Source organism: Ambystoma mexicanum, chromosome 2q, assembly GCF_040938575.1.
Source record: "Ambystoma mexicanum isolate Mex_15411 chromosome 2q, UKY_AmexF1_1, whole genome shotgun sequence".
Classification (NCBI taxonomy): Eukaryota; Metazoa; Chordata; class Amphibia; order Caudata; family Ambystomatidae; genus Ambystoma; species Ambystoma mexicanum.
Window position 1 is genome coordinate 784,114,120 of NC_090924.1, and position 23,596 is coordinate 784,137,715.

Here is a 23,596-nt window from a genome sequence, read left to right on the forward strand (position 1 = left end):
ATACTGAGGGCTCAACAGAACCCTCAGATGAGCATGCCACCGCAGAATGCCCCAAACTCTGGACCTGGTGCTCCAGAACAATGACGGGGGCAGCACCCCGATAACCCACCGGTTCCCAGGGAGGAGGCACAAGGGGAAGGGGGGTGTAAAGCCTTGGAGGAAGCTTCCTTCCCAACTTGTAAACAGCTCCTGGAAAACCAGGAACCGGAAACAAAATCTCCTGCCCCTGAAAGCCTGCCTCCCAAGGAACAGAGGGGGGGTAGGAGAAACAAAGGACCCAAACAGACCCACTTTGTGGAGGAGGTACAGGTCTTCCAATTTGAGGGAGAGGGAGCCTCAGAAGATCCTGGGAAAAGGATCTTCTCTTTCAGAGATGGGGGAACTCCTCCCAAGGAAAAATGGGTCCCAAGGGATGTCAATTCAGACTGGGGAGATGTGGAGACTGAGCTACCGCCGCCCATCATCTCATCCCAGAACCCACAATACCGAAATCCCCTGGTTTAAACCCATCCTGATGACTGCCTCCAAAAAGGGGGGGGCGGCCCAGAACCCAAAAACATTTCCAGTTGCCAACTTTTTCTTTCAGATTCCCCAGGCTCTCCACAGAATTCTGCCCAAATCTCTTCGCTAGCAATGTCCAAAACCAGAAAGTTAGCCCACCATTTGTCCAAAAATGTGCATTATCTGTGCCCCCTTGAGGAGAAGGAGGGAAGATATTATGCCCCGGTACAAGTACAGGGGCAGGGTACAATTTCGGCACTGGTGGACACTGGATCCCAAGCTACCCTTCTGTCCAAAAGGGCCTTTGATGAACTAAATGCAGGAAGGGGGGAGAATTGCCGTATTCCTCTCACCTCTCTTCCGGGACAACTGCAGAACTTTGACGGGAAGGAAATTCCTGTCGAGGGGACTGCAGATTTGGACATCAAAATTGGGCGACACAAGGTGAAACACCCCATCATAGTAGTGACTCCAGAGGGCACCCCTTGTTTACTAGGGAATGACCTCCTGAGAAGGTTGTCACCCCTAATAGATTGCGTAAACAAGGTCCTCTGGACCCAGACTAGCCGACCAATAAAATTAAAACAGAGTGTCAACCATGTTAGTTTAAACGGCACCTGCCACATGGTTGAACAAAAATCTGATCAAGTAGAATTTCACTTCCAGAACAACCAAATTCCAGACATGACAATAATAGCAGTAGGACAACAGACTGGTGATGGGGGGTCCGCTCTATTTCTGAAAATCAACCTTCCTTCCAGTTTAAGGTGGTATTCCACACTGGAAGGAAACACTCTAAAGTTCTTTACCAACCCACAATCAGACACTCCCACTCCTATAGTCCAGAAAGATGTGAAATCAGCTCAGAGCCTTGCTGATATTCAGCAAATTGGAGAGCAGTTGTTCATCCCTGTTCAGTTAAATGATGGGAAGGACTCTGTTCTCGCTCGAGTGTGTGTGAACAACGGTAAGAGCTTCATCAGCAAAGCCATGTTCTGCCAACTCCCAAAAATCTGCCATTCCCACATTCAAACTGATAGACAAATGGGAAATGGACCTGGAAGCACCTAATTCCAAACATCTCCTGCCAAGCAGGTGTTTGCTTAAAATTTCCATTGGCAACAAGAGCATAGTCCATAATTGTTGGGTCGTGCAAGATGTCACTGCCGCCTTTTACTTAGGCAGTGACATTCTCAATCGCTTCGCCATTAGTTTGGACCTAATAAACTTCAAAGCTTGGTCCCGATTAGCGGATAATCCCATGGGCTTTGATGATCCAGAAAAAGTATTTAGGTCAGCTCAATTGCTACCTTATGCAGTTGAAATTAAGATTAAAGAGGAAGTCACCATCCCAGAAAGGACCCGACAATTCTCCCTGGAAGTGAAAGCTAAAAGAGGACAAAAATTGAAAAACCCTGATGCTTATATACATCTAAATGCTTCTCTCCAACAGCAAGGGTTGGGGGTAAACCCAACTCCATTAGTCAACATAGAACATGACACCATTCCAATAGAGGTGGATAACAGCGACGTAAAGAGTATTACTCTAGCCGCAGGCACCATTATTGGAATGGCGGTTGATGACCGACATTTCTCCATTGACTTAGGAAATGAACTGTTAGGACCGATCCCCAAGGACTGTTTTGACAGTGACAGTGAGGACAATACAACACCAGACAGGATTTTCACCCGGCATGTGGGGAACTTCCTGGTGTACAATTCTTGCCCTTATGGTAAGGAAGATGTGACTTGTGACTTCAGGAGGGATGAGGTGATTTTCCAGGTCCATGAAGGCTGCCTTTCCCATCTGAGGCCTCCAGTCCAAATCAGCACTCTGACCAGGGACTTCTCCACCCAGCTGGAGGAGGCCGCTGAGATAGCCAAACCAGAAGTCTTTCCAGGCTTCAGGCAGATGGTGGAAGAGAGAGTCAACCTAGCTGATGCATGTGTGACTCTGGAACAAAAGCAAAAGTTGAAACAAGTTTTCTTGGATTTCCAAGATCTCTTTGCGGTAGACTCATATGACTGTGGTCGCACCGACATCCACACAACAACAATTCCCACGGACCCTGGCATGACTCCAGTGTTTGTGAAACAATATTGCTTGCCTCTCGCATCCATGGAGTCCCTTACTGAAATAATTAAGAACCTTGAGTCCCGGGGAATAATCCGTCCAGTACACAGCACCTTCAATAATCCGGTGCTGGGAATATTGAAGCCAAACGGCCAGTGGAGACTCTGCGCCGACCTTAGGGAGCTCAACAAACGGGTCCATACTTCCCGATGGCCTCTGCCCTACATTGACCAAGGGCTGGCCCAGATTCAAGGGTCACAAGTATTCACTGCAATAGACCTGACCAATGGATACTGGACCGTGCCTGTCAGTAGAGAGGACCAATACAAACTGGCTTTTACCTTTGGGGGCCAGCAGAACACCTGGACCCGGACTCCCTTCGGATACGTCAACTCCGGCAATGAATTCAACATTTTCCTACATAAGGCCATGCCCGACCTGGGTGCGAGGGGTAACCTGGCTTATGTAGATGATGTCCTCATCAAAAGTTCATCTGTGGAAGAACACATAGCGGAGATCCGTTATGTTCTGATGCAGTTGAGGGCCGCCAGAGCAAAACTTTCCTTTCAGAAAGCACATTGGTGTAGAACCCGTGTTAATTTCTTGGGGCATGAGATTACTCCTCAGGGTCTCTGTCCCCAGGAAAAGAAAGTGGAAGCACTTCAGAAACTGAAAGACCCCACCACTCTGCGGGAACCAAGGAGCCTCCTTGGACTGACTAATTACAGCAGAAAGTTCATTGAGGGCTATGCAGAGATCACTAGACCCCTGATTCATCTCTTGAAGGGGGGGGTCAAGTGGGAATGGGGTCCAGAACAATCCGAGGCAGTAAGACAACTCAAAAGAAGCCTCTCACAAGCGCCTTGCCAAGCTTACCCTGTCAGAAACAAGGAGTTCTTCCTGAAGACAGGGTTCTCTAATACGTGCTTGACGGCAGTATTTGTCAAGCTCACCAGGTGAATACCCTCCTTTCCCAACCTCCTCCTCATCTGAACCTTCTGAGGGGTTGTACTTGGTTTCTGTGGTGGGTCTTCTCTTAGCTTTCTTGTCTTCGACAGGCGGACTGCCTTTGGGATGTCTTCTTTTTCTTATCGTGTAAATAAGGCCTGGCTCCCTCAGAGGCCACCTTGACAGGGAAGGAACACTTGTCCAAGGGGAACCCCGAGGAGACAGACCTCCAGTGACAGGGAAAAAGCCGAAAAGGCACAAAAAACCCTGGTAGGATGTTTTTCTTCCTTGAGATGGATAGTCAAAGACTGTAGATAAATTGGAGTCTTTACTGAGCAACTTCCGGTTATGTAGCGAAGAACGGTATAAGGAAGCTTGGACTTCGATAGGAGTCTGAAGAGGAGAATACTAGGATCTTGGAAGAAAGAAAGGAAATATATACAGAAACAGTTCCCACTTACCGAGAGCTCTGGCAGAACCCAGAGAGTGAAGGCACCCAAGTCGTGATCGCGGATGCCTAAAATAAACAGCTCCGCGACCGCGAACAAGACGGGAGTGCCGCGGCGCTGTGAAATGAAAGGAAAAATAGTGCCGCGGTCAGGGAAAGAAACCAGAAACAATACCGCTGAAACAACACCAAGTAAGTGCGAAATACAGAACGAGCGGACAGGACAGAAAGAATGTAACGAAGGAAGGCAGAAACTAGAACATAGGCGAGAAGGGTGAGAAAAGAAGAAATGAAGGGCAGACTAAACGGAGGCAGAGGAATACACTCGGGCAGAAAAATGAAGCAAGGATAGCCCAAAGCTAAGCGGGAAACTCTGGGAAGAACTGTGGAAGGACGGTCCGTAGCTCGCAGCGTTGAAGAGTCTGAAGGAATAAACAGATACAACACGCCGGAAAAGGGGCGTGGTTGTGTCTTATAGTCCAGAGACGCCATGTTGGGTGAGGACTAGACCAACAGTATACTAGTATCAGAGACGCCATGAGCTCCACAGCTTCCATGGGCGAATCCTGACAGTATTATACCAAAAGCATGACAAGGTCAATAAAGTAATCTCCTATGCGAGCAAAACGTTATCCTCTGTGGAGGAAAAATTCAACGATTGTGAGAAGGCACTCCTGGCAACGGTGTGGGCATTGAAGAATTACCGCCCGTTTATCCAGGGGGAACACATCATAGTGGAGACTCCACACCAGCCTCTGCAATATCTCCAAAGTGACAGAATCCGGGCCGGAAATGTGAGTAATTCCCGAATTACTTCCTGGATTCTGTCAATGCAAGGCTTTCCTGTGGAGGTCAGATATGGCCAAAACAAGAAGAGTCCCCTCGCGCAAGGTCTGGCTGACTTGCATGATTGTGCCAGAGAAAACTGTCTCGAGGACGAAAGTCTAAAAATCAAGGACAACATGGAGGCATACCTTAATTCCCCACACAAAGTCTTTGAAGAAGACAAGTATGAGGGAATGCCCACTGTCTATGTGGATGGATGCTCGTACCATGTTGACGACAACGGGGAGAAAGAACTGGTGGCCGGCGTAGGGAATACATGGGTGAATGAGTCACCAGAACCTTCCGCTGGATACAAAATTGGTCCCCGAAGTAGGCAGGTGGCAGAATTGATGGCTGTGCATCAGGCCATCCTCACTGCTGCCCAACATCAACTCCACGAACTGGTCATAATCACAGATTCGGATTATGTACGGAACGGGTTCGTGGAGCACCTGGTTAATTGGAAAACCAGAGGCATGTTATGTGCTAATAACAAACCCTTGAAACATGGGAAGTTAATTCAAAACATTGATGATCTGGTCACATCGAATGGGATGACCATCTACTGGAAAAAGATCAAGGGTCATTCCAAAGTAGAGGGACCAGAAAAAACTGGAAATGACTTAGCTGATCAGCTGGCCAAAACCGGGGCCATCCACGGGGATCTAATAGAAATAGAGTCTCTGTTGGGGGAAATCCAGGTCACTGCTATCACTAGGTCCCAGACAAATGCTCACAATGATCTTTCAACTGCCCAATGGAGTAAGGAGACCCCTGATGCTGATTTAATTACAGCTCAGAAGGGGGATCCAATAATTGGTAAGTTTTACCAACACATTGAGGACCCTGAGAACTTTCCCCTGACGAATACCGATTACATTGGGAAGGAGGACCTTAGAGTGTTGATGAAATGTCCAAAAGTGTTCCGAATCCAAGACGGTTTGTTGGTAAGGAAATCCAAAGCTGGCCACGATCAGTGGGTGGTTTCTACCTCATTCCGAAGCCTGATATTAAGTCACGCCCATGATGCGGCCACCGCCGGTCATAGGGGGTTTCACACAACACTGGAAATCTTAACCCTTTAAGTGCCATGGGTATTTCTCCCCAGTGCCAGAGCCTTTTTTGGTGATTTTGGTATGTGGCCATTCAATGGCTTGTAACTTTTCTGTTACATGAGATATCTCAGCCAAATTTGGCTCCTTTTTTTCCCACATGTAGGCGGTCGTAGCGCCACCCAGGAATCCCAGGTTGCTGTAGGGGGGTGAGAGAAAATAAGGAAAAAGTGCGAAAATTTTGGGGTTTTTCAAAAAATGCCAATAAAATGATGTACAAAGAAGCCTGTGGTTTTTTCCTTGTAAGAGCTAGGAACAAATGGTTTGCTGTGCTGAGTTCCCCAATGTGTTGGCTTTCAGGAACAGGTTGAGTGGAAATGGAAAAAAATTATTTTGATGGGGTTATCAACCGTTTTGTGAGAGGTATGCGATTTTTGCCATTTTTGCCAATTGGACATGCATGGACGGAATGGAAGAAAAGGGCAGGAAAGCCAAATTGGAGGACAGAAAGGCATATATTTCTGAAAAGTAGACAAAATTCCAAGTTTAGGAAGGAGTGATTTGCATAGGTCAGGCAACAACTAGGTAGGGGAAACTGCCATCGAATGGGGGAAAAGCGGGAAAATGACTGAAAAAAAAGGTATGTGTTGGACATGGTTGGCTTGGTACGGCAATGGCTTCTATGAATTTTGAGAAAAGCAATGCTCCGCTACATTCCCCCGACTCTTGCAGTTAGGAGAGCATACCATTTTTGTAGTGTTTGTACAGAACAAGCAATACCACAAGCCAAACACTGAGCCATGGTACACAGGAGTTTTACGCTCACGGCCTGACCAGACGCACTTAGCATATGTAAATTGGGAAAACCAATGTGGTGAGGAACGGAAGCCATACATTTTTTGAAAGAGCACAGGCAGACCTTTTCAAGGGTAGGTGACTTGTGCAGGTTACAAAAGTGTATGGTGGCTAAAGCAGCGACTAAATGTAGGTCACATTTGGGAAAAGAAAGGGTTGTGAGATAAAGGGCTCCAGCAAATGGGTCAAAACGTTATGAAAACCACACAAACACAACAAATGGCCTACCGTCCCGCGTTCCCACAGGTGTCCCGATGAAAACAGTACCCCACATGTGTGGGTGCACCTACCTGGCCGCCAAGGGGAAAGCCTAAAACACAAGTAACCCCAAGTCTGTTTTCAGAGGGAAATCTCAGACATTCTGCCGACCGGCACAACGTACAGATATGGGCCTCGGGTGTCCAAGCCACCAAGGAAAACGGGGAACCCCATGCATTTCCGAAAAGAGGACACCCGTGGGAATCCGCAGAGGTATGATTTGCGCACATCGCCCCAGATTTTTTTACCCAGACACCCCTGCAAAGTCCGAAATGTGGGGAAAAAAACGCTTTTTCCGCACATTTCGCTCGACGCACCCATCGAAACACACCCCCAACAACACATGGCCTACCGTCACGCTTTCCCACAGGTGTCCCGATGAAAACGGTACCTCACATGTGTGGGTGCACCTACCTGGCCGCCAAGGGGAAAGCCTAAAACACAAGTAACCCCAAGTCTGTTTTCACACCGGAAATGTCACACTCTCACATCATACAGATATGGGCCTCGGGTGTCCAAGCCACCAAGGAAAACAGGGAACCCCATGCATTTCCGAAAAGAGGACACCCGTGGGAATCCGCAGAGGTATGATATGCCCAAATCGCCCCAGAATTTATTACCAAGACACCGCTGCAAAGTCTGAAATGTGGGGAAAAAAACGCTTTTTCCGCTCATTTCGCTTGACGCACCCATCGAAACACACCCCCAACAACACATGGCCTACCGTCACGCGTTCACACAGGTGTCCCGATGAAAACGGTACCTCACATGTGTGGGTGCACCTACCTGGCCGCTAAGGGGAAAGCCTAAAACACAATTAACCACAAGTCTGTTTTCAGAGGGAAATCTCAGACATTCTGCCGACCGGCACAACGTACAGATATGGGCCTCGGGTATCCAAGCCACCAAGGAAAACAGGGAACCCCATGCATTTTCAAAAAGAGGACACCCGTGGGAATCCGCAGAGGTGTGATTTGCGCACATCGCCCCAGATGTTTTTACCCAGACACCCCTGCAAAGTCTGAAATGTGGGGAAAAAAACGCTTTTTCCGCACATTTCGCTCGACGCACCCATCGAAACACGCCCCCAACAACACATGGCCTACCATCACGCGTTCCCACAGGTGTCCCGATGAAAACGGTACCTCACATGTGTGGGTGCACCTACCTGGCCGCCAAGGGGAAAGCCTAAAACACAAGTAACCCCAAGTCTGTTTTCAGAGGGAAATCTCAGACATTCTGCCGACCGGCACAACGTACAGATATGGGCCTCGGGTGTCCAAGCCACCGAGGAAAACAGGGAACCCCATGCATTTTCGAAAAGAGGACACCCGTGGGAATCCGCAGAGGTGTGATTTGCGCACATCGCCCCAGATTTTTTTACCCAGACACCCCTGCAAAGTCCGAAATGTGGGGAAAAAAATGCTTTTTCTGCACATTTCGCTCGACGCACCCATCGAAACACGCCCCCAACAACACATTGCCTACCGTCACGCGTTCCCACAGGTGTCCCAATGAAAACGGTACCTCACATGTGTGGGTGCACCTACCTGGCCGCCAAGGGAAAAGCCTAAAACACAAGAAACCCCAAGTCTGTTTTCAGAGGGAAATCTCAGACATTCTGCCGACCGGCACAACATACAGATATGGGCCTCGGGTGTCCAAGCCACCGAGGAAAACAGGGAACCCCATGCATTTTCGAAAAGAGGACACCCGTGGGAATCTGCAGAGGTGTGATTTGCGCACATCGCCCCAGATTTTTTTACCCAGACACCCCTGCAAAGTCCAAAATGTGGGGAAAAAAACGCTTTTTCCGCACATTTCGCTCGACGCACCCATCGAAACACGCCCCCAACAACACATGGCCTACCGTCACGCGTTCCCACAGGTGTCCCGATGAAAACGGTACCTCACATGTGTGGGTGCACCTACCTGGCCGCCAAGGGGAAAGCCTAAAACACAAGTAACCCCAAGTCTGTTTTCAGAGGGAAATCTCAGTCATTCTGCCGACCGGCACAACGTACAGATATGGGCCTCGGGTGTCCAAGCCACCAAGGAAAACAGGGAACCCCATGCATTTTCGAAAAGAGGATACCCGTGGGAATCCGCAGAGGTGTGATTTGCGCACATCGCCCCAGATTTTTTTACCCAGACACCCCTGCAAAGTCCGAAATGTGGGGAAAAAAACGCTTTTTCCGCACATTTCGCTCGACGCACCCATCGAAACGCGCCCCCAACAACACATGGCCTACTGTCACGCATTCCCACAGGTGTCCCGATGAAAACGGTACCTCATATGTGTGGGTGCACCTACCTGGCCGCCAAGGGGAAAGCCTAAAACACAAGTAATCCCAAGTCTGTTTTCAGAGGGAAATCTCAGACATTCTGCCGACCGGCACAACGTACAGATATGGGCCTCGGGTGTCCAAGCCACCGAGGAAAACAGGGAACCCCATGCTTTTTCGAAAAGAGGGCACCCGTGGGAATCCGCACAGGTGTGATTTGCGCACATCGCCCCATATTTTGTTACCCAGACACCCCTGCAAAGTCCGAAATGTGGGGAAAAAAACGCTTTTTCCGCACATTTTGCTCGACGCACCCATCGAAACACGCCCCCAACAACACATGGCCTACCGTCACGCGTTCCCACAGGTGTCCCGATGAAAACGGTACCTCACATGTGTGGGTGCACCTACCGGGGGCGCAAAAGGAAAAGCGTAACCGACTGAGAACCCCAAGCCATTCGCCACTGCCCATTTTGTTCATGTGGGCAACCTACAGATTTTGGCCTAGGGTGTCGCAGCCATCAAGGGAAACAGGGAACCCCATGCATTTCCCAAAAGAGGACACCCGTGGGAATCCACAGAGGTCTGACTTACACAAATCGGCCCAGAATGTAATACCCAGAACCACCAGCAAAGACCCAGAAGGGTGCCCAAGGCCAGGGATATTACCGCCGACTTTGCTGGAGCCCTGGCTGCCCTGCGTTACAGCTTCTCCCCACCAAGGAGTCTCGGCAGTGTGCCAATACCTCCCCAAAGGGAAAAGCTGTAATGCAGCCCAGCCACAACTCCAGGACAGTTGGAGGTGATCTGCCCAGAGGGGCCATTCCCACCCACACCACCAACAATCCAGCCCCAGTCTCACCCACCCCACTGACAGTGGGCCCTAACCATAGAATAATAAAAAACAGTACTCACATAACGTTGCAGCTGCTCGGGTAGAAAAAGCTGTAAACAAAACAAAGAACATGTGTTACCTACGGTCACACCAGCAAAATGTAGCCCTCCCCGGGGGCAGATAAGGGGGGGGCTGTCCTGCACTCCTCCCTGGGCTCAGGCGTCCGTTCCTAGGAGCAGATATCTGGTCCCACAAAGGGCTGCATGACTTGGCACCCACTCCATTGCGGGGGGGTCAACGTCCCATCCCATTAGAAAATTCCCTGACCTTTTGGGGTGCCCCACCGCCCCCCCCCTAAAAAGCGTTCCACCATTTTCAATTTTTTCCTTTGGTAACCCCACTCCCCTTGGTGCAGAGGGTCACATTGGTGTCCCAATCTGGCGCCGGGGTGCCCAAACCTTACTGCCCCACCCACTGGGGGGGCCTGTCCCACCATTTGTGGTGGCTCTCCCCCCCCCACCCCAAATGGGTGGCAGGGACACCTCATGCAGGCCTCCCAGGGCCTCCTCCAAACGGCGGCGTGAGGTACACCCCACCTCCATTTGGGGTGAGGGGGGAGAGGGCCACCCCAAATGGTGGGGCAGGACCCCCAATAGATGGGGCAGTAGGGTTTGGGCACCCTGGGGGCAGATAGCCACACTAATGTGGCCATCTGCACCAAGCGAATTTGGGTAAACAAAAAACAAAATACAAATTCATAGGCTGCTTTTTAGGGGGGGCTGAGGGCCACCCTAAATTGGCAGCGAATGATATACCGCAAAGGGGGGTGGCCCTCAACCCCCCCACCCCAAATGGAGGGCCCCACCTCATGCAACCCTCCCTGGGGGCAGATAGGGGGGCCCCACCTCATGCATCCCTCCCTGGGGTCAGATGCCCCTTCCTAGGAGCAGATATCTGCCCCCAGGGAGGGTTGCATGAGGTGGGGCCCTCCATTTGGGGTGGGGGGGTTGAGGGCCACCCCCCGTTGCGGTACATCATTCGCTGCCAATTTAGGGTGGCCCTCAGCCCCCCCTAAAAAGCAGCCTGTGATTTTGTATATTTTTTTTTGTTTACCCAACTTCGCTTGGTGCAGATGGGCACATTAGTGTGGCTATCTGCCCCCAGGGTGCCCAAACCCTACTGCCCCATCTATTGGGGGTCCTGCCCCACCTTTTGGGGTACCCCCCTAACCCACCCCCAATGGCTGGGGGACACACCTCATGCAGGCCTCACTGGGCCTCCTCCAAACGGCTGCGTGAGGTACACCCCACCTCCATTTGGGGTGAGGGGGGAGAGGGCCACCCCAAAAGGTGGGGCAGGACCCCCAATAGATGGGGCAGTAGGGTTTGGGCACCCTGGGGGCAGATAGCCACACTAATGTGGCCATCTGCACCAAGCGAAGTTGGGTAAACAAAAAACAAAATACAAATTCATAGGCTGCTTTTTAGGGGGGCTGAGGGCCACCCTAAATTGGCAGCGAATGATGTACCGCAACGGGGGGTGGCTCTCAACCCCCCCCACCCCAAATGGAGGGCCCACCTCATGCAACCCTCCCTGGGGGCAGATAGGGGGGGCCCCACCTCATGCATCCCTCCCTGTGGTCAGATGCCCCTTCCTAGGAGCAGATACCTCATGCAGGCCTCCCTGGGCCTCCTCCAAACGGTTGCGTGAGGTAAACCCCACCTCCATTTGGGGTGAGGGGGGAGAGGGCCACCCCAAAAGGTGGGGCAGGACCCCCAATAGATGGGTCAGTAGGGTTTGGGCACCCTGGGGGCAGATAGCCACACTAATGTGGCCATCTGCACCAAGCAAAGTAGGGTAAACAAAAAACAAAATACAAATTCACAGGCTGCTTTTTAGGGGGGGATGAGGGCCACCCTAAATTGGCAGCGAATGATGTACCGCAACGGGGGGTGGCCCTCAACCCCCCCACCCCAAATGGAGGCCCCCACCTCATGCAACCCACACTGGGGGCAGATAGGGGGGGCCCACCTCATGCATCCCTCCCTGGGGTCAGATGCCCCTTCCTAGGAGCAGATATCTGCCCCCAGGGAGGGTTACAAGGGGTGTCCCTTTCTACTTCGGTGGGGGGGGCATCCCTCCCCCCCCTTTCATTCAATAAAAAATCCATGGTGGCTAGTGGCCCCCCACCCCCTTTCCACATACTTTCAATTATTTTTTTTTTCATTCCCCTGGGGCAGATGGTCAGCCATCTGCCCCAGGGTTCTCATGCATGTGCCCCCATGCTTTGGGGGCCGGGAGGGGGGAGAGGGCTGCTTACTTGAGGCAGCCCCCCCCCTGACAAACGGATCCATGGTGGTCTAGTGGGTTGCTGGTCACGGATCGAGCGCTCTGCGCCGATCCGTGACCAGCAATGCCTCATATATGTGGTGTCCTTGGAAAGGGGGGAACCCCCCCTTTCCAAGGACACCATTTTTTACAAAATCCCTGGTGGTCTAGTGGGCCCCAGGGCCCCAAACCCCCTCCCACCTCCCTCCATCCCTCGATTTTTTTTTTTTTTTATTTCACCCCTGGGGGCAGTGATCATCTGGCCCCAGGGGTCTCTGCCGCTGGAGCCTCATGCCTTGGGGCAACGGGGGAGGGGGTGCACTTACCGAGTAAGCAGCCCCCTCCTCCCCCTGCGTCACAAACGGATCTGTATTGATCCGGTGGCATTGCTGCCCACGGATCGCGCGCCCTGCGCTCGATCCGCGGGCAGCAATGCCACACAATGGGTATCGTTGGAAAGGGGAGAATCTCCCCTTTCCAACGATACCCGCCTCGATCTCCGGCTTGAAATACAGCCGGAGATCGAGGCGGACAAAGAAGGTCTCTTACGCCGATGTGACACTGAAGGTAATCCAGTCCCCTGGCAGTGAGGGGGGACCTCCCCCTCACATAGCCCGGGGGTTGGATTACAGTTTTGAGCGATCCCTGCTTTGCAGGGATCGCTCAAAACAAGGTGCCGAAAAGGACAAGCTATCTCGTCCTTGGCACTGCGTGTGCACTGTCAAGGACGAGATACCTCGCCCTTGGCACTTAAAGGGTTAAGAGAGGTTGCATACTGGCCACACATGGGGCAGGACCTCGAACAATACTTGAAGGGGTGTCTTGTGTGTGCACAATTTCAGCCATCATCCCTCACACACCGTGCGCCTCTCCAAAAGAGGGGGATGACACTGCCATGGTCAGATTTGCAAATCGACTTTGTAGGCCCAGTAATCCGCTCGTCTAGAGGAAACAAGTACATGTTGACCATTACATGCTTGTTTACCAAGTGGGTGGAATGTCTCCGAGCCCCAAATTGCAAGGCAGAAACAGCAGCTGCCCAGATGATTAACCACATCTTTTCCCGTTTTGGTCTACCTCAAAGGATTGAGTCAGACAGGGGTAGCCACTTCACCAGTGAAGTAATGACAAAGATGTGGGAGATACTGGGGGTCAAAAGGAAGTTACATATTGCTTACAGGCCAGCTTCTTCTGGAGCAGTGGAGAGATACAACCGAACCATTGTGAGCATATTAAAAAAGTTTGTGGCAGATTCTGGGCCAAGTTGGGATATCCGATTACCTCTGGTCCTAATGGCCATCAGATCTACCCCTTCATCTGCAACCAAAATGTCACCATTTGAGTTGATGACGGGGCGTAAAATGGTGCTTCCCCAGCATTTGCTCTACAGGACCCAAGAGCAGACACTGATAAATGCCTCCACAACTCATGAGTATGTGGAGAATTTAAGGAAACACCTTCAACATGCTCTCGGCTGATCTAGAAAGATCAGCCGAGAGCATGAAGACCCACTATGATTTAAAAACTACCTGAAAGGAATATAAGGTGGGTGATCAGGTCTATCTATACAATTTCCAAAGGAACCAGGCCAAACAGCGAAAATTCTTGCCTACATGGAAGGGACCGTTTGAAATTATAGACAAGATCTCCCCTGTTGCCTATAAGATCTGCATCCCCAAAGGCAGTTTGGCAGAGGGGGAAGATAAGTGGGTCCATATAAATCAGCTTAAGTGTTGCCATCCCAGGCACACTCTGCAACAACTGGAGGAGTCCTCTGCAATACCAGAGGGGACCGCTCCAGAGTAATTCAATTCCAACCCTAAAATATCCCACATATAGGGCCTCATTACGACCCTGGCGGAAATCGAAAAACGATGGCGGAAATGCAATACCGCCATCGAATAGCGCTCGGTGCGACTATGACCCGTCACCGCAAAGTACGAGGCCATTAGCGACACCGTAGTGAACGCCAACGCTAACTGCACCAAGTACGCGCGCGCGCGCCATGCCAAACCGTAAATACGACCATGGCGCAAGGGTACGCGAATTCCGACCCTAGCGGACATGTACCTAACGCCATCAAGCACGGCGGAAAGTACCATTCCGCCATGGTGAGAAGTACGGCATCGCGAATCAACCGTAAACAGCCCCACTGAGTGCCTGTACACCGCTCCCTGGCCACATAGTACAACTCCCCGTAGGTGCAATGAAGTCACAATGCAACCAGTGAAATGTACAAGTCACCCATGCATGCCAACGAACAAAAGAATCTCAAGAGGGGCCAATGGGAGCCGCAGGGCACAGATGGCACGAATACAGAAGCCATTCCAATGGACATGACCACAGTCCCCCACCAAGAAACGCACGCAAACACAGGCACCTGTGACCAGCAATATTCCGAAAATCACATCATTCCACCAGTCCACCTGGCTGACCGGCATCTGTTACACAAAACCTAATCCCCCGCCCCTGTGCATGACATCATTCAAACAGTCATATTGGCAGCCCTCATCCCTGACCTCACTGGGCTTCGTAGGCAAACGCGCCCAGCACAGTACCACGCAACTATACTCCGAAGCTGGAACCCAATGCAGACCTCCTCACAATACATCGCTCCGCAAATAGGAATATGCCACATCACTTGGAAAGAAGAACGCTACACGGCCCATATCAGAATGGAAATTTAATGCACAACAAATTCACCAAGCCCATACAGCCATTAGGCCATGAACTCCAAAACACATTTCACCATTGGCTGTATCCGCAAGAAATGACCAGCTACTTCTTGTGTGACGCCCTGTTCCTTCATGGTACACAGAGCCACATTCTCGTACGAAAAGGCAACATGGAAGCGCACAGAACCGCAGGGCTGTCCCAATGGGGAGGCACTAGTCCAGCTGAAAGGCCGAAATGTTGCTCCGAGCCACTAATACTGCGTAAGGGCATGTGGCCCATTGGCGATCGTCCCATAAGATCGTAATGCTGCTCCACTGATTAACACGAAGCAGCAAGTGTCGGGAGTAAAAGCCATCTGCAGGAGTGGCATACAGATGGCAGTGGCAAAAGGGGAGGAGATACCTGTCAACCAAAAGAAAAGAAAAAGAACAGAATGGCCATCAGAACTACATCCGAACAACTCACTTCAATGATCACACTATATCCACAGCCATATGCATGCTAGCCCACTCCAAAGGATCATCACCACCCCAAAACCACTTGCGACTCATAACTATCTAAATCGAGGTGTAAACACCATCACAAACGAGTGTACCTGTGCATGCGTCTGTGAAAACAGAATCCATCAGATGGGATTGGTAACGTGCATGGACACAAGTCTCTGAGGGCGCGTCGAGACAGGGAGGGCTCAACAAGGCCAGATAGACGCTGGTCCCACTATGGCAGCCCTGCATCACATAGCGCAGGGGAGGCGGACAGATTCCAAGAAGCCCTGTACATGGCAAACACTGTATCAAATCATCTGCCCATGCATCCATTCATTATTCCCTCATCCCGTAATGAAAACGCCTGTTTCCATACTCACATAACATGTGCGAATTCCATTGAGTCTGTGCGTTATGCAGCCTGCAAAATCCACTGTGCCCCAGCCCGTAATTCCAGTGTTGTGAAGTAACATGTATTTGGGAACGTCCGGCCTCATCGTCCACTTCGCTATTGCGCATCCCAAACTATTCAAATCAATCATGCATCCTCGCCATGGCCCCTGTCCCAAGGACATTGAACAATAGAACGTTATATTTGCAGTCAGACCTGTGGGCATCTCCTCGCCGCTAGCTGATAACCGAAAGCGCCGCCCTTCGAATTCCTCATTTGCAACATCACGTCGAAAAGGCATCTGTAGCCGCTTGAAATCACAAATTAATCCATCTAGTGCGGCTGTGTGTGAAAATGGCAACTGCCTTCACTCACAAATGGGACGCCCCGGCCGTCGTTGCAACTCGGTACAGTGATGTATGAGGGTCCACCGTTACTCGAGTACTACGTTCCACTGACCCTTCACAAGTCTGTTCGCGACTGCAAAGATTGTATGTGAAACAATGGGACCATAGCCGAATGAACATATCAACCAATGTTACACGGCCATCGGGTACAAATACATGATTGCAATAGCAAGATGCCATTCCTCGAATTGCAGCGTTGTGTGCGGGACGTGCTCGGCCAAAGGGGAGAGCAGCTTGCAGAGGTGGAATGAATCACCACAGGTGGAGGCCATACAGCCTGAAAACACATAAATTGCACACCCAGTCTCCTCCCACAACCACACCCACTCCGAAATGCTACCGGCAGGACTCGCGATGTTGGCCCTGGGGGACCTGATAGCACTGCAAGTACTCCAACTCCAAGAAGAAGACGAACACCAACTACAACCGGCCGCACGGAGGAGACGCAGGAGGAGGAGGAGGGCAAGGCAGGGCCAGCAAGGGCCGCCAGCACAGCCACTACCACCACGCAGGCAGCCGGCAATCCCACGCCTCCGAGCACATCCGTTCAACCTCACTGATGAGCAGATCCACACCCTCTACCGTCTGGACCGGGACACCATAGCCGCCATTGTGGACATGACACAGGCTGACCTTGTCAGCATGATAGATAGCCCAACCGCCATCCCACCCCTACTGAAGGTGGTGTCTGCACTCCACTTCCTGGCCACAGGCACCTACCAGCACACAGTCGGACAGTTGCATGGCATTTCTCAGCCACTGTTCTCACGGACACTATTGCAAGTGCTCGATGCCCTCCTGCAGCACGCAGACGACTACATCTCTCTACCACGCTCGGAGCAGGAAATTACCAACACAAAAGTGGGATTCCATGCACTTGCCGGCATACCGGGTTGCCTTGGTGCCATCGACTGCACCCATGTGGAATTGGTCGTCCCACATGCCATGGAGGCCCAGTACCGCAACCGAAAACAATTTCATTCTCTGAATGTACAAATGGTGTGTGACTCCAACAGGATCATTACACATTGTTGTGCCCGATTCCCTGGATCAACCCATGATTCTATGGTCTTGAGGAACTCAACAATACCACGCTACATGGAGCGACACGCAGGGTACAGATCCTGGCTACTCGGTGAGTCTCATTTCATGCATGATGATGTGGGGTATGTGATGCGGCAATGACATGGCAGGAAGGGGGGGGTGCGTACGTAGCAATGGCATTCCACATAATTCGTTTATCGTCCACATACAGGTGATGCCGGATATCCACTGAAGAGATGGCTCCTCACACCAGTCCGGAACCCACGGGACCAGCATGAGGAGGACTACAACCATGCCCACTCACGTACCCGTGTAGTCATTGAACAGGCATTCGGCCTACTGAAGACTCGTTTCCGGTGCCTCAGCAGGTCTGGCGGGGCACTCCTGTACCGCCATGAGAAGGTTGCAAAGATGGTGATGGCATGTGTCATGCTACACAACATGTGCGTACGTAGAAATGTGCCCATGCCCCCTGACGCAGAACTGCAAGCACCTGAAGATGGTCATGATGAGGGTGGGGATGTGGCAGCACCTCAAGGAGTCCGCGAGGCACAGGAGGGCCGTGACATTCGGCAGCATCTCATTGATGCATGCTTCTAGCACTCACGCCTGGTGGCTGATACATGGACACGGGACTCGTGGCACTGTGTGTGTCTGGTACATGCACAATATGGACTGTACGCCTATGATGGCCTAGTACACAAAGATCATTGTCCACACATCTCATTGGTTGATCGTGCATTGTTTATGGCATATGTGATATCATGTTGAACACCCTATCAACCCGCCACCCAAGTGAGCCCAACACACCCCCTCCACCCTCCTACCTCCCCCCCGAACACCAGTGTCCAAAGATGCTCATTGTCAGTGGGCAGTCGCTATTGCAAGCCCCCTCTCCGGGTATCAGAGGCACCCCTGCCTGTGGAGCGCAGGTTCCTCCCAGATCTACGTTGGGGGCTGCCCTGGACGGAACTTGCAACGGATGATGTCTCTGCCTGCTCACGTCCATGCATGTCCCTAAGGGTTTGTGAGAGCTCAGTGAGCACACGGCGCACTGCGGCAAGTTCGGCACATACGTCTTTGGACGTCGCATGCAGTTCCCCCCTCAGGCTCTCAGTGCTTCTCTCCATTTGGACTCTCAGGCTCTCGGTGCTACTCTCCATTTGGACTCTCAGGCTCTCGGTGCTACTCTCCATTTGGACTCTCAGGCACTCGGTGCTACTCTCCATTTGTGCCCTTAGTGTCTCTGTACTTCTCTCCATTTCTGCCCTAAGTGTCTCAGTTGATGTTTCTATATCTGCCTTAGTGCCCCCACATTCATCGGCATGGTCCTTGAGGAGCGTGGCCAGTTGCTGCTGTTGCACGATTAACTGGTCGAGGGACTGTTGCCTCTGCTGGGCCATGGCCATTTCCGGTGGTGTCACAGAGTGGCTGTTCGCCTCATGTTGCCCTGCCACAGGACTTGTGGGGGATGGCCAGTCGTCGTCTTGTGGGTGCCCCTGCGTGGTATCCTCATGGTGTACGGGATGGGACAGACAGGGGGATTGGGACAGGTCATGGATGGATCTTACTTCGACATCCCCGTCTTCTGTGTCGGAGCATGCTGCCATTAATGGGGTGTCACCTATGGTGCTGCTGCCACCAGAGGCAGTGCCTTCTGTGGCATCCATTGGGGGGACCTGTGGTGCTGCTGTTGTGGGCATGCTGGCTGCTGGGGTGCCTGTTGATGTTCCCTCCTCTGTGCTGCCACCTGATTTGTGCTGCTGCCGTGTCTTGATGCGTGCAGCTGAGGTGGAGGGTCTTTGGCCGTTGGTCTTGGCCCTCTTTGCAGGTGTGCTGGTAGGGGTGTCCTGAAGCTCGTCGTTTGGATCGGACCCTGTGGTGGAGTAAAGGAGGGCGAGCGTTATTAATGGGTCTGTGGGAATTGGAATGGCAATGTATCACATGCATTGGGGTGGTACCTGAGGGTGATTTGGGTCGGGGCCTTGGAGGTGCTTTCATTTGTGTGTGGAGTGAGGGTGCAGTTGTTTGGCAGCCTGCAGTTAGGGTGTGCCTGCTGCACGTGTAGTGGGTGTTTTTGGGATTTTTAATTATTTATGTATTTAATGTGAGTTTTAAAGTGCGCTATCAGGCCAATGTGTGTGGACGTTCTCCTGGACATGTGTTTCTGTTGCACTATGTGGACACATGGTACTTCACATGATTGGACATTGGGGATTTAGCATTGTTTCATTTGGGCCACCTACCTGATTCTTCGGATGTCTGCACTCCTTTCTCCATCCCTCCGACTCCTTCTATGCTCTCCATTCCAATGGTGGAGGCACAGATTTCTTCCCAGGGGGTCAACTTGATGGGTGATTCCGATCCTCCCCCGGTGGCTGTGGCAATGTTGCGGTTGGCAGAAAGTATGCTACGGACGCGTATCCGCAGGTCGTCCCATCGCTTTCTGCATTGCTGTGGGTTGCGGGGTGCGGTCCCCACCGCACTTACCCGCTGTGCCACCAGGGCCCATATGGCCTTCTTGTTCGCAAGTGCCGTCCTGGTCATTTGCGTGGAGAAGACGGCGGCGGCATTCTCCTGGAGGGTCTCTGTAAGCACGGTGAGTTCCTCACGGGAGAAGTGGACCTGCCGCTTGCGGTCGCACGCTTTCTTCGCTACTTTTCCCATTTTTCTTGGTTTCGCTAGGGTGGATGACGGGTTGGGATGTGTCTCAGGGTAGTGTTTTTAGTGGTTGTGTGGATTTTGTGGTTTTATAGGTGTACGGCGTGTTGTTTCCCGTTCCGGGCCCATGTTTTTACTTCCGTTTCTGTATATTTCCGGTCACCGTACTTTCCGGTTGGCGCTCACTGCGGTGTCCGCTAGGATGGGTGGCGGTATTGCACCTAGGGCGCCGTACGGCGGCGGTGTGGGCCGTTTTGGGGTCATTTCCGCCATCGCGGACTTTGCACTTCCGCCATCCGTGGTGCTCGTGCCCGATGGGTCGGAATGGGCCGCACTTTGCTCCATCGTGCAATGGCGGAAACGCTATTTACGCTGTGGCGGTCCGGTCAGTCACTTTCCGCCAGGGTCGTAATGAGGGCCATAGTCTCTAAAATATTATGATTTGGAAAGAAAAATGTCTTATAATTGTATCTTGTTTTTTGTTAAAATATGAACGCAAATGTTTTGACTATGAAATGTATATGCCACCCCACTATATCAATGGTGGGGAAGAAATGTCTACGAATAGGTATTGCCGCTTTCCTTTGTCGTCCTAGGAGAAAGAAAACCTGGAGACTGGCCAAGGAGGACGATCCGGGGACCGGGAGCGGAGACCCGAGGGGCCCGGGGTACCACCCAATATTCCCATCAGGACCGGTGAGGAGAGCCGATCGATCCAACTGGGTGGAGGAAAAGATGCTGAACTGTGCCATCTACAGAATTGGAAGAAGATAATGCGGACATACCAGCGCAAGGGCTCAAAACCTCCTTTGCACCTGACTTCCCCTCGACTTGAATCAAAGCGCAGTCGGGCGGGGAGATTTGTCAAGGGTTTTGACCCCTGTTGAATCAATAGACTGGGTAGATGTGGGGATGAGCTGTCGCTGCCCATTATTCTATCCCAGAACAAACTAAATCAATAGACTGGGGGGATGTGGGGATGAGCTATCTCCGCCCACATTCACGCCAGAATAGGAGAACCGCGCAGTTTGTGCGCAAACCAAAATGGTTGCCTAACCTTCCACCCACCAGTGCGAGCGTGATGGGCCAGGGGTGCCATGAGTGGAATATGTGCCAAAGGAAAAACAGCAGTGCCTGTTAGCTTAAAAAGCCCTTTGAAATCACCTTGGTTTCTCTGAATGCAAGCTCAAAATGCCTATTTTCAAACATTGCAGGATATTCAAAAATCTCACTGAACACCAGCAGACATTTGGCAGAATGAAGTTGTGTGTGCATACAAAATCTGGAAAGAAAAAGAGCCCAAAACAATGTTCATAAGAAAACTGGCTGAGCTGTGGAGGTCAGCAGCTTAAGTTAAACTGAACTGAAAACCACTAAAATCGAAATGTTTAAATTAAATGAGGGACCTACTTTTGAGTGTCACATAGTTTGTAACTGTTGAAATGTCACAGTTTTGAACTTAGAATCAGCACTCTAGCTGCATGTGTAAAAATTGTCAGTTTGATTTGAATGTAGAAAACTGGGAACAAAAAGAGACATTTAGCTGAAACCTGGCTTAATGAAACTGGATTCTGCCTGAAAACTACCCCCGACAGGAGATGAAACTGGATCAACAGCTGTGTTCGCAGGCCTGGCTGCATTCTGATGCCCCACAAAAAGGAGGTCACATGGCCCTGTTGATTGAAAGGGGAGTGGCAGCTGGGGACTGCAGGAAATTGAACAATGGGCCTTCTTTGGCTCAGGCAAATGTTATATCGGGGGGCCGTAAAGTGGCTTCCTCTTGGGGGAAACTGGGAGGGGCAGTGCCTCTGCTAGCAGCTGAGGTTGGGGGAAGTGGATAAACCAGTTATTCCACCCTGTGATGTGGGAAGCCACACCCCTTTTTGACCAGAGCATAATTTTAAAAAGATAGATAACGCATAGTGCGGACTGGTCAAAATTATATAATTAATATCATTGTTCTTGTGATTTTTCTGTGCACGTTTTAAGAGGCGTTAGGACCCTGTGGTGTATTCTGGGGGGTTGCTAGCGGAAAATAGGGTCTCACTCCAAATGTATGCATGTTAAAAATCTGACACTTTATCATCTAAAACCCATCTCCCTGGTGCACATTTGTGTAAAATCTGGAAAGGTTTAGAGGTCGTTATCTGGATGAAAAGGGGAGAATTCTGTCATCAGTGGACAAGGCATCGTACAAAGACAGGGATCGGATGGTTTGGTGCTACAGAAAATATGTAAACTGGACCTATAATATGAGACAAATGGTACATAGATAAATATGTATTTGGATCAGAAATAAATTTGTGTGCAATTTGACAAGGGGAGGTTCCTCTGACCATAAAACCTACAGCATCACTCTGACACTCCATTTCTTCCCCCCAATCAAGGGAGAGAGGAAAGCTTGGCCAATGATAAGTGAGAGGGGCAGGCTTAGCTAGGCCCAGGCACACACCCATTTTCAAAACACATAAAAGGGGCCACAGAAACCCAGGTAGGGGACAGTCAATTCCATTTTCTGCAGGACGCTCTGCTGGGAGACTCCAGACTTCACATCCATCAATCTCCAAAGACCAGAACTTTACTTCAGAACTTAAAGCAAGGGCCTAAACCCACAAACTGAGAACTCTTCTCAGCAGGCCTCAGCATCCTTAAAATCATTTGCAAACCAGTCCACAGCCGGGCAAGCTGTCTGAATTCTGTGCCAAGAACTTTTGCCAGTACCCAGAAAGCAGTGTTACATCCAGAATCCACTTGATCCGGACTGGAAGCAGACCAGAGATCCAGAGAACCACAGGCCGCTGTATGCAGAGAGCTGGCCCAGATCACTGTGAAGTGCCGAGACCAGAACCGGAGTCCAGTCCAAAACCTGACCAGATCCGTGGCGAGGCCCATTCCTGCCCAAAATATATTGTGAGTACCGCCAGAACTGTGCAGAACCCAATCTCTTAGTTAAAATAATCGAATTCAAGCTATTTTAACCTAATTAGAACAATTCTGTCAATTCTGCAGCTGCAAGCTGTCACCTGTCATTTTGGGTTTTACTTTAAATCCAAAAATCTACATTTATTAAATCATCCGTATCTCCGGAACCGTTTGTGCTAGGAACGAAATTTTAGAGACTCCAACGTTTGCCTACCAAAGATCAAGCAACCTAAGGGATCTCCTGGTCAACACAAGAGACACTAGAACCAAAAGGAGTAAACCAAAGAGAACAGGAACATTTCCATGCTTGAATTGCAGCAATTGTAATAACATCATTAAAGGGGGACTGGTCCCGCATCCATACACGGGAGAGAAGATTACAATAAAAAGTTATGGAACTTGCAACACTGAAAATTGCATTTACAGCATACGTTGTCCATGTGGACTTTACTATGTTGGAGAAACGGGACAGAAATTGAGAATCCGGATTAATGAGCAAAAGTCATGTGTAAGAAATAGAAATACCAACTCAGCAGTAGCAAGACACTTTAATAAAAAACAACATAACATCTCCCAAATCAAGTTCCAAGTCTTGGAAACT